The sequence below is a fragment of the Macaca nemestrina genome, chromosome 9 (genome assembly GCF_043159975.1).
Source record: "Macaca nemestrina isolate mMacNem1 chromosome 9, mMacNem.hap1, whole genome shotgun sequence".
NCBI classification, from domain to species: Eukaryota; Metazoa; Chordata; class Mammalia; order Primates; family Cercopithecidae; genus Macaca; species Macaca nemestrina.
In genome coordinates, this window is record NC_092133.1 from 135,276,963 (window position 1) to 135,290,265 (window position 13,303).

General features: G+C 38.4%; 1 pseudogene; it reads right to left on the reverse strand.

The window, feature by feature from the left end:
- Nucleotides 1-4,988: 4,988 nt before the first annotated feature.
- On the reverse strand, nucleotides 4,989-6,165 carry LOC105494386 (MICOS complex subunit MIC19 pseudogene; annotated as a pseudogene).
- Nucleotides 6,166-13,303: the final 7,138 nt, after the last annotated feature.

Consider the following 13,303-nt stretch of genomic DNA (forward strand, 5'->3'; position numbering starts at 1 on the left):
AATCAAAATTCTGTGTGGCATGCAAGATGACTTAAAGTGAAACAGTAGACTCAGTAAATAATAGGAAAACATTTTAAGGGATCATTAAGATTCCCCATTTCTCTTCAATATCTTTCTAGTATTTGGTCTCTTTATAAACAAGTCACTAGCCTGCACTTGTAACTATAGCATTACTTTTAAAATAAATAATCCTTTTATTGGAAAGTTTTATAATGTAGAGAGGGATAGAGGAAATTTGCATGTGTTATATATTTTCAGTATCCACCTTCTCTCTCCCTATCCTTAAATGTTGATCAATAGTCACAACGCATTTAAAAGTTTGTACTTTAATATTGAGTGTGAGAATTAACTCTAACTAAACACCCCACAACTGGTTTATGTAGATGATCACAGAACGCAGCTCACGGATAGACGGCCCCTTAGGCTCGAAGGACAGAGGTCATCTTGTATTTCCTTCTAAAATAAGTTCGCCTGAAAAGAAACAACCTCCCCTTTTAAGTTTAACTTCCTATGTAAATTAACTCTGAGTCCCCTGGAAAAATACTACTGTTGCAATGCAGGATTAATTTTTTATATTCCAACATATGGGAGCATTACTTCAATGGTTCTTAATCTTTTTGGTATCATACACTCCATGGAGAAATTCACGCAAGCTTAGAAAGATCTCCTTCAAAAAAGCACGTAGACACATACACAAATTCCATAGACCCAATGAAGCTTCTATCTGCTGTGCCCTCTGTAAAAGGCCATAGGCCCAGATTAAGAACAATCGAGTTCAATCCAAAGGCTAAGAGATATTAAATGTCAGGAGTGGGGTGGGGGCTTGTATCTTTGAAACATCTAAATTCATGGAATGAGAACGTCCTTAGCTCCTACTTGGATGCTGGATTCTATCATGAGACACATTTATTTTAAAACCCACCTAGAACAATAGAAGAGAATTATCTTTCAAGCACTTCACCATTGGCCTTCTCTTTATTTTATAGTGATGTGTCCTTTTGCAGTGAGTCTCTCTCTTAGGAATATATACAAGAGAATGAATCAAGTTCACCTGTAATATAAGGGGAAAGGGATGTTGTTAATTAACAGCAGGGCAATTCAAACTTCTTCTTAGCCCTCGGGAGGAATACCCAGGTGTGCTGAGACAGATATGCTTGGAGAAAGAAAAGAGATGCTCTGTAGTCAAACACACAGCACCAGGCCTTCTTTCATGAATTGATTTTCCCACTGGGTGACATCCTGGCAATTGCTGTTACCCAACCAATGATATAACTAAGTAGATGAAGCTGAAAGCTGGGTCAGATAAAAAAAGAATGTTTAATCTAACAAAAGCAGCCTCAGTTTTTGCCGTGAAGGGAAGCTGATTTAACAGACAGTAGCAGATTAAATAGAAAGCAGAAACAGGGAGAAAAAAAATCATATTAAACCATTAAGAAATGAAGATAGAAGAATGTCACAATGCCAATTATTTGGAGAAAAAGCACAACATTGCCATAGAACTTTCAACAATAAGATAAATGATATCTGCTTAAGATGTACAAAAATAGGTCTTTTGTTCACAGTATATATTTTAAATTAAATGCTATTGTTTAATTAATAGACTGTAACTTTATGTATTAAAGAAAAGCATAAGGTCATATGACTCTTTTAGGTCACAAAGTTACTTACTCTGAATCTCAAAAACAGGAACAGTCAATGTGCTTCAAATTATGGAACATGAACCACCTATACTCAAATTATCAGCAGTATGTTTTTTGAAATTCAGATTCTTGGGCCCCATTGACCTATCCAAAACTGAATTAAAAACTTTATGGGTAAAGTTTGGGAATCTTCATTTTAACAACCTCCCAGGTAAGAAATGTGCTAAAATATGAGAACCATTAATTTGTACCCTCATTTGGAAGGCTCCAGGAAACACCATCATAAGAAAGTAGCTCTCCAGGCTGGATGTGGTGGCTCACACCTGGAATTCTAGCACTTTGGGAGGCTGAGGCGGGCAGATCACCTGAGCTCAGGAGTTCAAGACCAGCCTGGCCAACACAGTAAAACTCTGTCTGTATTAAAAATACAAAAATTAGCCAAGCCTGGTAGTGAGCACCTGTAATCCCAGCTACTCAGGAGACTGAGGCAGGAGAATTGCTTGAACCTGGGAGGCAGAGGTTGCAGTGAGCTGAGATCACATCACTGCACTCTAGTCTGGGTGACAGAGCAAGACTTCATGTCAAGAAAAAAAAAAGTAAGTAGTTCCAAACAGGAACACCCTCTTTTCCCCCATTGCTATAGAATGGGATTCGTCTCACTTGTTCATTCTCCTTCATTCCCACCACTAAAAGCTCCTTTATTATTTGGTAGGTCTCACCCTTATCTTATTCTTCACCCTAGTGACAGCCCAGAATGGTTTCTGGAGGACTCTTCATCCCCTCTACACTCTTATCTTTTCTTTACTGCTTCTAATTGGTGAGATATTTCTCTCTGGTTCACTCCTGCTTCTAATTGGTGAGATATTTCTCTCTGGTTCACTCCATCCCAGCTCCCAGATTCCTATGGCAGAGCTCTCTCTCATCCCCACTGTTAAAACAGCTGGCCTGATGACATTGAAGTAAAAGGAATTTTATTTTCATCTTTTTTATTTCCAAAGACCCACCCATCTTTCCCCCATATATCTTTTACCTTCTAAATCTAAGTGGAAAAATAAGAAGGGAAAGGGCAGGGTTGTAGAAATGAATCCTTTTTAAAAAAAAAAAATTCTGTTTAGTTTATTATTAAGACTATGGTCAAATTCCCAAGGGTGAGAAAGAGATTGAAAGCAAAGGACATAACAAAGTCAAGGGAAAACAAGAGGTCAAATTCTTGTATCACTCAGAATAAAAGTCTTGCTGGATCAAGAACAGCCATTCAGGACTTCTCTTGGTAAGAGTTCCCTCACCTCCACATCCGTCCCTCAATTTCTGGCTTCAGAGCCCCAGCCCTCGATTCCTGCTCATCCCATCACAGCATCACCCAACTCCAAGCTTCAGTTTGCAAGTTGACTTGGAAGAATTTGGAGCCATCCAACTCATTGCTCAATAGAGAATAGCAAGTTAGAGGAAGGAATAAGCCTTCTTTCAAGTAGAAATGCTCTATTGTCACAAGATGAATGTTAAACCTTTTCCTAGAGACTCTTCACTGACATTCTAGAATTTCATTTGTAGCATGTCACAGTCACATTCAATCTAAGCTTAACAATCTTGTGTTAGCCAACTTGAAACATAACCATTGTTTATTCATTTAATCGATTAGATTTTTTTTTACAAAATTAAGACCAGTTCTCTGAATAATCACACTGTTTTATCATAACCAATTTGTATGTGTTCAGTTGCCTCCAAACATAGAGGCCAATAGTGGCTTCTTGAAAACCAATGGGCTTTGCATTCAAATAAATCTTAGTTTAATTTAATCTCTGCCACCCACTCACTGCATAACTTGGAAGATGTTTTTCAGCCTTTACTATGTTCATGTTTCTATATCCATAAAGCGAGGATGATAATATATACCTTGAACGGGTTCTTGTGAAGATTTAACTGACAAATATTAATTGAATTTTTCTATATGTCAAGCACTAGTGACACATAGACCATGCCCTTAAGCAACATGAAGTCTGTCTGGGAAGACTCACAGGAAAGCAAGCAATTCAATTACCCTGCAGTAAGTGCCCTGGAGATGGTGGAGGTGGTGGTGATTAAAGAACAGAAACATCTTAGAACAAAACCTGAATTGTTCTTGGGGAGAAGAAATGTTCGGGGCAGGTGTTGTGAAGGTGATGATATCTAAAGAAGAAGCTGGTATTTGGAAAGAGGGATGGGACTGGGGGTGGGGTGGGAGGGTGGTTTGTCAACACAGAGAGGACATCAAGAGCAAGTCTGAGAGGCAAGCCAGACACCATCCACCAAAGATTTGCAAGCAGGCAGTCTGACCAGGGAAGAGAGGTGCAGTGAGAGTGTGAGGAGCAGGGAGGAAGAGTTCAACTCCAGACAGTGGAGAGGTAGGAAGCCATCAGATCCAGAAGAGCATTTCCTGTGCCAGAATGGGCTAGACTCATGTCCCAAAGACATGGGCAGCCATTGCATGGCATCAAGCAGGAAAATGGCACCCTCAGATTCTCTGCTTAGGAAGATCACTCTAACAAAAGTGAAGATGAGCTGTCAGAGGCGGCGTCTGGCACTTAGTGGGTTCCAATGGTGGACAGTGGCGCTGTTTATTAAATCAGTTGCCTCTTGTTGATTGGGATAACACATTTGTTCTCTTTAGGGGGTACTTTTTAAATGTTCTTTATCAGAAAATATATTTTTTATTGGTAGTGAGTGAAGTAAAGATGTCAATATTCACGATAGAGGTTATATAAGCCAAGGTTGCCTTTATATTGACAAAAATACCTTATTTCACTTCTGATCATACACATTAGTTCTGTAAAGGAGGTACATTGTCTCTCCTTTTTGTTTCCTTGCTTGCATGAGCACCAAAAGTTATAATGAAATCACTTTTATGTAATCAAAGGAAAAAAGAAAAAGCAAGAAAACCAACATGCCACAGCCTAGACTATTCCACCCAGCACTGCTGCCCGAGAGCTATGTTTTCTGGCTCTCTCCTCTCCACACTCCAATTACTTTAGCCCCACACCCCCAACCCACCCCATCCCACTTCGTTAGGGTGGTGGTTCACCAAATGATGGGGCTTGCTTAGAAGAGAAACATTTTATGGTAGGTAGAAGTTGAATAGAAAGTACCAAAAGGTGGAGAGGGCTGTCCTTCTCTTTTAATCATCATAAGAAGGGTTTACTAACACTGAAGAGCATCTGCATCCGTTGATGACTGATCCTGATCTAGGTTTTGGCCACCCTTCAAATTGCTGCCAATCAAAATGTGATATGATTCTGTTGAATCCATTCTTCGCTGTCTCTCCTGCATGGTCTTCTCATTAGTGCTCGTCTCTTTAAATGGGTTATTTTCTTACTAGGAAAAAACATATTCCCTCTCTGAAATTAAGGTTGAAGGTGTTTTGCTTGTTCTAAAAGTTTTTAATACTTTTTCCTCAAGCATGCTCTGTTTGGCATGATTGACATAGTGTATATACTGGTTGACCAGAGTGGAGCATTTGAAGGTCTGGTGGGTGTTCTTGTAGTAACGCTGAAGAATTTTGGCCTGCAAGTCAACACAGACTGGATGAGACTCATACACTTGAATTGTGCTTCCACCTCTTCAGCAATTTTCTGATATTGTTCAGTGGTAAATTTGCAGAACTATGAGTTCCTCTCCTCCAGTCTAGCCAGCTCCACTTTGCAGGATGCAACCCGCTTCATTAGCACTAGGTCTTTCTCTTCCAGCTGCCTAGCCAGGTGCATTGCCTTAGCACCTTCCTCCTGGCTTGATATCCTCTCTCGAAGGATGGGTCTAGTTAATTGCCCATTGGCAGCAGCCCTCTCTTTCTCCAGTTCTGTGGTTTGCTTTAGTCATTTCTGATCTTCAGTTTGTTCCTTGACTTGCTCCCATGTCAGCTGATCAGCTACTCTTCTTTTCAATTCTTCATCAGAAACCAAGGCATTATAAGCACCAGAACACCACTGAGACTTTGAACCAGATGGAGAGGATTCCTTCATGAAATCGATCACATGTTCTGAAAGCCCAATGCCCTTCACCACGGTGATGGGTGATGTTCTCATTCTTGTCCACCTCGAAGGTGACCCAATGGGTGCTCAAGGTCCCACCCGTGGCTCCTGTTCCTGCCCCTGCGGAGACCTAGAGCAGAACCATGAGCACTTCAGTTCCCCTGTGCCCACACTCACATGAAGGGGCCTGGATTATTTTCCCACAGAGCAGGAGCAAGGCCACGACCTAGGAGATACTTTTCAAGTGAGCTTTGTCTTCCTGAGGCAGTGTGTACGTTGTGTAATGCATTGTAAATTATGTTATTGGCATTCTACTCATCCAATTCTGAATAATGTCAAAATTTAACATCTGAGAAACAGCCCATGACCATTGATGTTGCTATAAACACACCTGGGGTTAAGGCATTGTGAGTCTGGTTCCTTGCTAAGTCTATGGTGGTGAAGACTGTCTGCAATTCAGATTGGCATTTTAAGTATTCGACTGTTTTTAGGAAGAGGGAGGACAGTTGACTAATCACCGTCATTACACATGATGGTAACCTAAACTTGTCACCTTCCTCCTGCCAGTCACAAGAGTAACACCTGAGGCACAGGCCTGAAGCAGAACAAACCCACACAGACCCAACTCCAGGTGGAAGCCGACGGCCTAGAAATGCCACAGTTATTTTTGTTGTCTCCTGGTGACGCTACACAGCTTTGCTTTGCTATTAATAAAAGAGAATTGCTTTTGGTTGCCACTTTTTGAAATTTTAAGATTAAAATTGAATTCCATCTGCCAGACCTTTGCTTATAGTACAGGAGAGACAAGTGTGGTAAGGTCATTTGTTTTTCCTAATGTTCATGAGACATGAGTTTACAGCGCTGAGCATCTTGATCACCAATTAGCTTGAAAACATTCATCATATTTTACCAATAATCTCTCCAAGAGAGACATGTACTCTGATCCATAGATGAGTCACTGGCCATCTCTGATACACAAATAAGAAAGTCAAACATGAATGCTACCTGTTTCCTTGTGAATCACTCCACAATCAAGTAACTGCTAGTGTGAAAAAACCACAACACACTCGAGATCCTTCCACCCATGACATAAGATTTATTTGTGCAAGTCTGCTTAATTTTTATAATGTACCCATGCCTTAATACCAATCATGACATTATTTTGAAAGTTCTCATTTTCTGGTCTTTGTTTCTTTTTTCTCTTTTTTTTTTCTTACTTTGATTATCATTTAAAAGTGACCACATTTATTCAGAGGCATTCTGCAAATGTGTATCAAGTGTTTTTAAAAATATTTTAGCACTGTGATAAGTATTATAAATGCAGCAAATAAATGCAAAATTTTTAATGAAAAAAGATACCTATGCATGTTGAAAAGATCCAAAAGAGATGTGAAAAGATCTGTATGTGCTTTTGTTTGGCTCACTCTATTATTATTATTATTATTATTATTATTATTATTATATAGTAATGAGTACTACTACTAATGAGAATATTTATTGAGTGCTTCCAGTGTCCTATAAATGTACAAATGCCTTACATCTATTATGTTAATATTCCCAACAAATCTGTGAAGTACTGAGTATTATTAGCCAGAGTTTACAGATAAGGAAACTACAATGTAAAGAAACAATATGAGTTGTTCATGGCCACAAAACTCAGACGTGGGAGAGCCTCTGATTCACGGACTCCGTGTTCTGTTCACTTACCCCTTTTGTGCTGCCACAGTGAATACGAAAATAAATGAAATACATATGCTGACCTCAAGAAAAGAAAATTCCAATTGTAGAGAGAAAACTATACATGCATAAAATACTGATACGTGATATGAGAAACTATAAGAGCTGCCACTAAGCCACTGCCGGGTGAATAGAGCAGAGTCAATAAAAATTCAAAGGTGGGCACGATTCCACAAGCTGGAGAAGCCCAAAAATCTTGACGGCTTTGGAGATTTTGAATTGGTTATACATGGGTATAAAAGGATGGAGAATCCTGCAGGTCCTGGGAGGAAGAGGGCATGGCGTGAGAATGCCTGTGAAGAGCATTAAGAGAGTGAGTCAGCCAGTTTGGCTGGGGAACAAGGGCAAGGATTGATAGACACAGGTCAGTTTGCAGAAGGTCTCTCATGTCAGGGCATTTGCCTTCAGCCAATGGGAAAGCCAAATGGACACAGAAAGGCTTTCTGATGTCATTGAATGGGCAAGGGTTTCAGAGCGAAAAAGGCATAGACCCAATCCCATACTCTAGGTGTGACCTCAGGTAAATGACTTACTGTCTCAACACTTCAGTTTCTATACAATAGAAATCAAAATCAAAATATTTATCTTGCAGGGTATTTTGTGGATTAGAGATCATTTGCAGGCAGTATATAACGCTATGCTTGGCACATAGGAACTTGTCAGTAAACAGCAGCTCTCTCACTCATTTTATTAACACATTTGTCACATTGATTCCATTGTTTAAAACACTTTTGATCTTCTCATTGATTATTTCCCTCAGGCAGAGACTATGTATTCATTGCAAAAGAAAATCTGATTTGTTATTTTTTTTTTAAATGTGAATTTACTTTTTCCTACTATAAATGTACCAAAAAATCATTCATAATCCAAGTACCCTCACATTAGCATTTGGTATGTTTTCTTTCATTTGCTTTTCAGTGGGTATTACACATTGTTCTATTACCCATGATCATAGTATTTCAATCATGAATACTCATCAATACGTATTTCATATGTATCATACGTACAAATCAATACCTATTTCTTGTCATTAACTTTTATTGATCTATTGGTTTTGTTAAATAATATTACAAGGATTGATAATGTATTTTACCAGATTCAATTCCAAATGAGTTTTAGTTGTTACAAAATATCAAATTTAACTCAGAGATTTTTCATATGAATGCAAAATAACCCACACATTTTTAAAAAATCCTATAAAGCACAAGTCACTGTTCTATTCCTCAAAGGGAGTTTCTAGACTAAAAAGGTACAGTTCCTGCCTTCACTCTCACAGAGCTTCCCACAGAAGATAAAACAAAGTTACAAATAAGGTTTAAAATAGTATAAAATGATGTCCTAGGGGACCTGAACACAATTTCAAGATGTTTCCAAAGCTGTTATTGCACCATTTTGCACATTATTGAATATCTTGTAGAGCATCCCAAAGTTATCTTAACTGAGGGGATCATACTCAATTGAGTGTATAAATCCAAGCGGATATGCTAGAAACCTGTTACTTTTTTTTATAGTCATTCTCCCTCCTTCTCGAGTGAGAAAATATACGCACTTTCCCACTCATCCACTTTGCCTGTCATTTCTGGCCACTCCGTGAACATTTTGTAACCTGTGAGAGTAAAAAAGCTTTGAAAAACAGGACCAAGTTCTTTTTTTAGGGATATACAATGTTGACAGAAATATACTCCAGAGGAATTTAATGCAGTTTTTTTTTGGTTCCGGGCACAGCTCCTTTAGTGTATCAGTAAATGAAAAATGAGCACGGGAAGCTCCTGACAGTAGGAGAGGACTGCAGAGAGCCCTCGCCTCCAAACCAACGATTGGATTCTACTGTACAAACAGAGAAACGTCTGTGAACTCCTCACCTTTGAAAGGTAAACACTGAGAAGGAAATACTCCTCCCACGTGCTTTGAAGCATTCACCTTGTAAAAGGAAAAAGGACTTATTTAAAGAGTTCTTCATGCAGAGAAAAGAGGAAGTGCTTTGAAGTCCGGGCTAATTTTGGGTCACCATGAAACCAGCCATCCTTCTATCTACAAGATCCCCTGACCCTGTGGACCAAAACAATAGAAACACAACCAGGTTATTTCATTAGTGTGGACAAAAACTAAGAATAAAAATCTCCAGGAAACGTTCAAAAACTATAACCCCCAAGAAGCAGTTGTCTTTCACCCTTCTCTCTTCCCTTCTCATTCCTTACCTAAAAGGTAAGCCATCCACTGGGGACAGAGTAATAAATAGATTTGTATGATAGGAAAGGTATACATATGCCACTACAGTGGCTCACCCCTGTAATCCCAGCACTTTGGGAGGCCAAGATGGAGGATCACTTGAGCCCAGGAGTTTGAGACCAGTCTGGGCAATATAACGAAACACCGTCTTGTCCAAAACTAGAAAAGACAAAAATAGACCAGACGCAGTGGCCCGCGCCTGTAATCCCAACACTTTGGGAGCCTGAGGCAGGCGGATCACGAAGTCAGAAGTTTGAGACCAGCCTGACCAACATGGTGAAACCCTGTCTCTACTAAAAATACGAAAATTAGCCAGGTGTGGTGACACCTGCCTGTAATCCCAGCTACTCAGGAGGCTGAGACAGGAAATTGCTTGAACCCAGGAGACAGAGGTTGCAGCGAGATCGTGCCACTGCTCTCCAACCTGGGCAACAGAGCAAGACTCTATATATATATATATATATATATATATCTTTGTCAATGTAAGAGATACATATAATGTAACATCTCTTTGTTGTTTTTGATTAATTTAGTACTCAAAGCCAGGATCCAAGCATTAAGTAGACGTCTGATTTAACTTCAGATAATAAATAGCTATATTGAAGGCTCTCTGGGAAGAGCTCCAGGGAGACAACTGCGAATTTCTCAGAAGAATGGGCCACTTGGAATATCCTGTTGATTCCTCGATTTCTCTGAATGGTTCACCAGACCGCAGCCCATAGCTTCTGAGCTAATTCAATCCCTGCTGTTATATGTCCTGCAGAGATACTGAGCTACAATACTGTTACAGTTCTTCCACGCGGTTGCAGCAAGGAGGAAAGGAACTTAGGCCATCTCCATGACCAATGAATCGGTGTTGAATAGGTGTAGGTTATTTGCACCGGGAACTTTGAAATAGAAGTTTTGGAAGAATATAAAAGCTAAACATTTTTATTTTGTGACATCTAGTTATGCAATTGCCATGCTTGCTAGAAAGGATATGTTTATTGTGACAAATAGGGTATCGGTGTGGCTCCCTCCCCTGCTTTTCTATGTTTATGGCAAAACCAATTGGTCGGGCTGGCATGGAGCTACCGAGGACAAGATCGTGGAACTGTTTGCCATGTGGACCCACAGCTGTGACTCCCGTGGAATGACTGGCAATATCCAGCATACCCCCTAAGTCATGGCTAGGAGGTTCTCAATGCACATAAATCTGGGCAAATAGAATTGAAAACTGACACGATTTTTTTTATTAGTTTGTAGAGACTTAGGCTATAAAGTCCATAATTAGTTAACATCTCTTTATTAAAAAAAAACAAATACTATATATAAATAATTCATTAGATATATCATAGGTTGCCTCATGCTTGAGAACAATGCACAATATAGCCTCATGCACAATATAGTTATGGGACAAATAAAAGTACGTACTTTAGGTAGCAGATAGGGAGGGTGTATACAGATCATTCCATGTCAAGATGCGGTTCAGATTGTAGATAGAAAGATTCAAGTAGAGTTAACCAAATTCAACAAACATTTTGTTCTTGACTAAATGCCAGACACTTATCTCTGCCTTTGTGGAAATTACAGGGGAAGAGTTCAGATGAAAATATACATATCAAGTCACAAAAGCTGCCAAAAGGTAAGTACAAAGTACTCCGTGGATGTTTTCTGAGCCTTTAAAGATAACAGAAAGGGATTTGGTTATAAGGCAGTTGCTCAGAATATTTCCCCTCTGAGGAATGCCAGCTAACCACAGCAATGACTTAGTCCCGTATGACATTCTCGTTTGTCTGTCTTCATCTCTTATATCTAATTTTGTTTTTGCTGTTGTGAATTTGAAATCTTGATTTCACACATTTATTTGACATTTTATATCATTTTCACGCCATGACATCTATGGGGGATAGGTATTTTTACCAGATTTTATAACTTAGGAATCTGGTTTCATAATTTTCTCTCAGTAAAGTAACTAATAATGAGTAGAACCAAAACTTGAGCCTGGTTAGTCAGAATCTAAATCCCGACATTCAACTGTATGTCATACCAGTCACTGTATAGGCATTCCCAAAATGACAAATAGATCATATTCACATATTTTATTTCAAAATCTGAATTTAATCCCTACAGAAACCACTTTTAAATGACGGTGGAGTTCCTGACTAGTTTAGGAAGGATGACTTAACTCATAATGTAAAGGCATTACTGTAGACGTGTTAGAACTCTGGGAAAGGGGAACAAGAGATTTGTGATGACAGTCCTTCAAACAACCAGAGGCATTTACCTTTTTCCAAAAGGTGATTAACGTGCAGAATGAAACTATAATTGGTGAAATTGCACATTATATTTCAGAAGAAAGTAGAAAGAAACAGCCAGTGTGGGGAAAAGATCCTTTAAGATAAAGTCAGGCTTACCTAGAAATCTACCACTGAGGTCACTCCCACTAGAGACACTTTTGATTTTCATAGCTTCTTTTATCCCTCCACCTAAAAAAAAAAAAAAAAAAAAAAAAAAAAATTGTGAAAGATAATGCATGTATAATAAAGTATGCAACATATCAATATAGAACTCAGTGAATTACCATAAATTGAAAACCAGTGTAAACACCTGAATGTTCAAGAAATAAAACGGTGACAGCAATCTACAGCACTCTCTTTCAGCTGCATCTCACTCGAAGTCCCTGCTGACCTGCATTGGAAAAAATACTCTGCCTATTTTTGTAGTATTGACTTTCTTGCTCTTTATAGCTTTACTACCTATGCATATATCCCTAAATTCTTTAATAAAGTTTTGCCTATTTGTTAAATTTTCTATAAATAGGATCACACAACAAGCATTTTTAAATGTCTAGCTTCTTTCACTCAACACTGTTTGTGACATTCAACTATGTTTTTGAGCAGAGCATTGATTCATTTATTTCCATTGCAATATAAATGTCACTGGACAAGCACATCTACTATCATGTTGATGGTTTGGGGGTCGTTTTCAGTTTGGGACAAGGAAAAATAATACTGAAGTGGTCATTCTTGTTTATGACAGTCACACATTTTCATTGGGTATATACCAAGAAATGGAACTGCAGATCACAATGCTTGATTTAAGTGCTCAATTTAAACTAATGTAATATAACAAATTTACATTGATTAATGTAAATGTTTAATTTAAATAGATGAGTCCAAAATGCTTTTCAGTGTGTTCTACCAATTTTTATTCCCACAAGCAATGTGTTAGAGGTTAGTTCCAGTGTTTCCATCATTGGCAATACTTGGTAGTTGCTGTTTTCACTATTGCTATTCTGGTGAATGAGTAGTGTTATATCATTGTGGTTTTACACAGCATTTCCCTGGTTACTAATAATATTATAAAATGGAGAAGTTTACTGCCCAGTTGGGCAGCCTCTTTATAAGAGTGCCAATTAAAGCTTTTTGCCCATTTAGCTATTGGATCCTATGTCTTTTACATTCTTGATTTGTTGGAGCTCATTATATTTTGGATATTTGTCAGTTACATGTGCTGAAAAATCTTTCTGCTCCTTGACTTGCATTTTCACTTTCTTGTGTCTTTTGATGAGCAGAAGTTTTTACATTTAATGTAATCTAAATTCTCAATCTCTTCCTTTATGAATAATAATTTTCATATAGTTTAAGAAATCTTTATATAACATAAAAATATTTATATATATATATGATCTTCCAGAATTTATAGCTTAATACA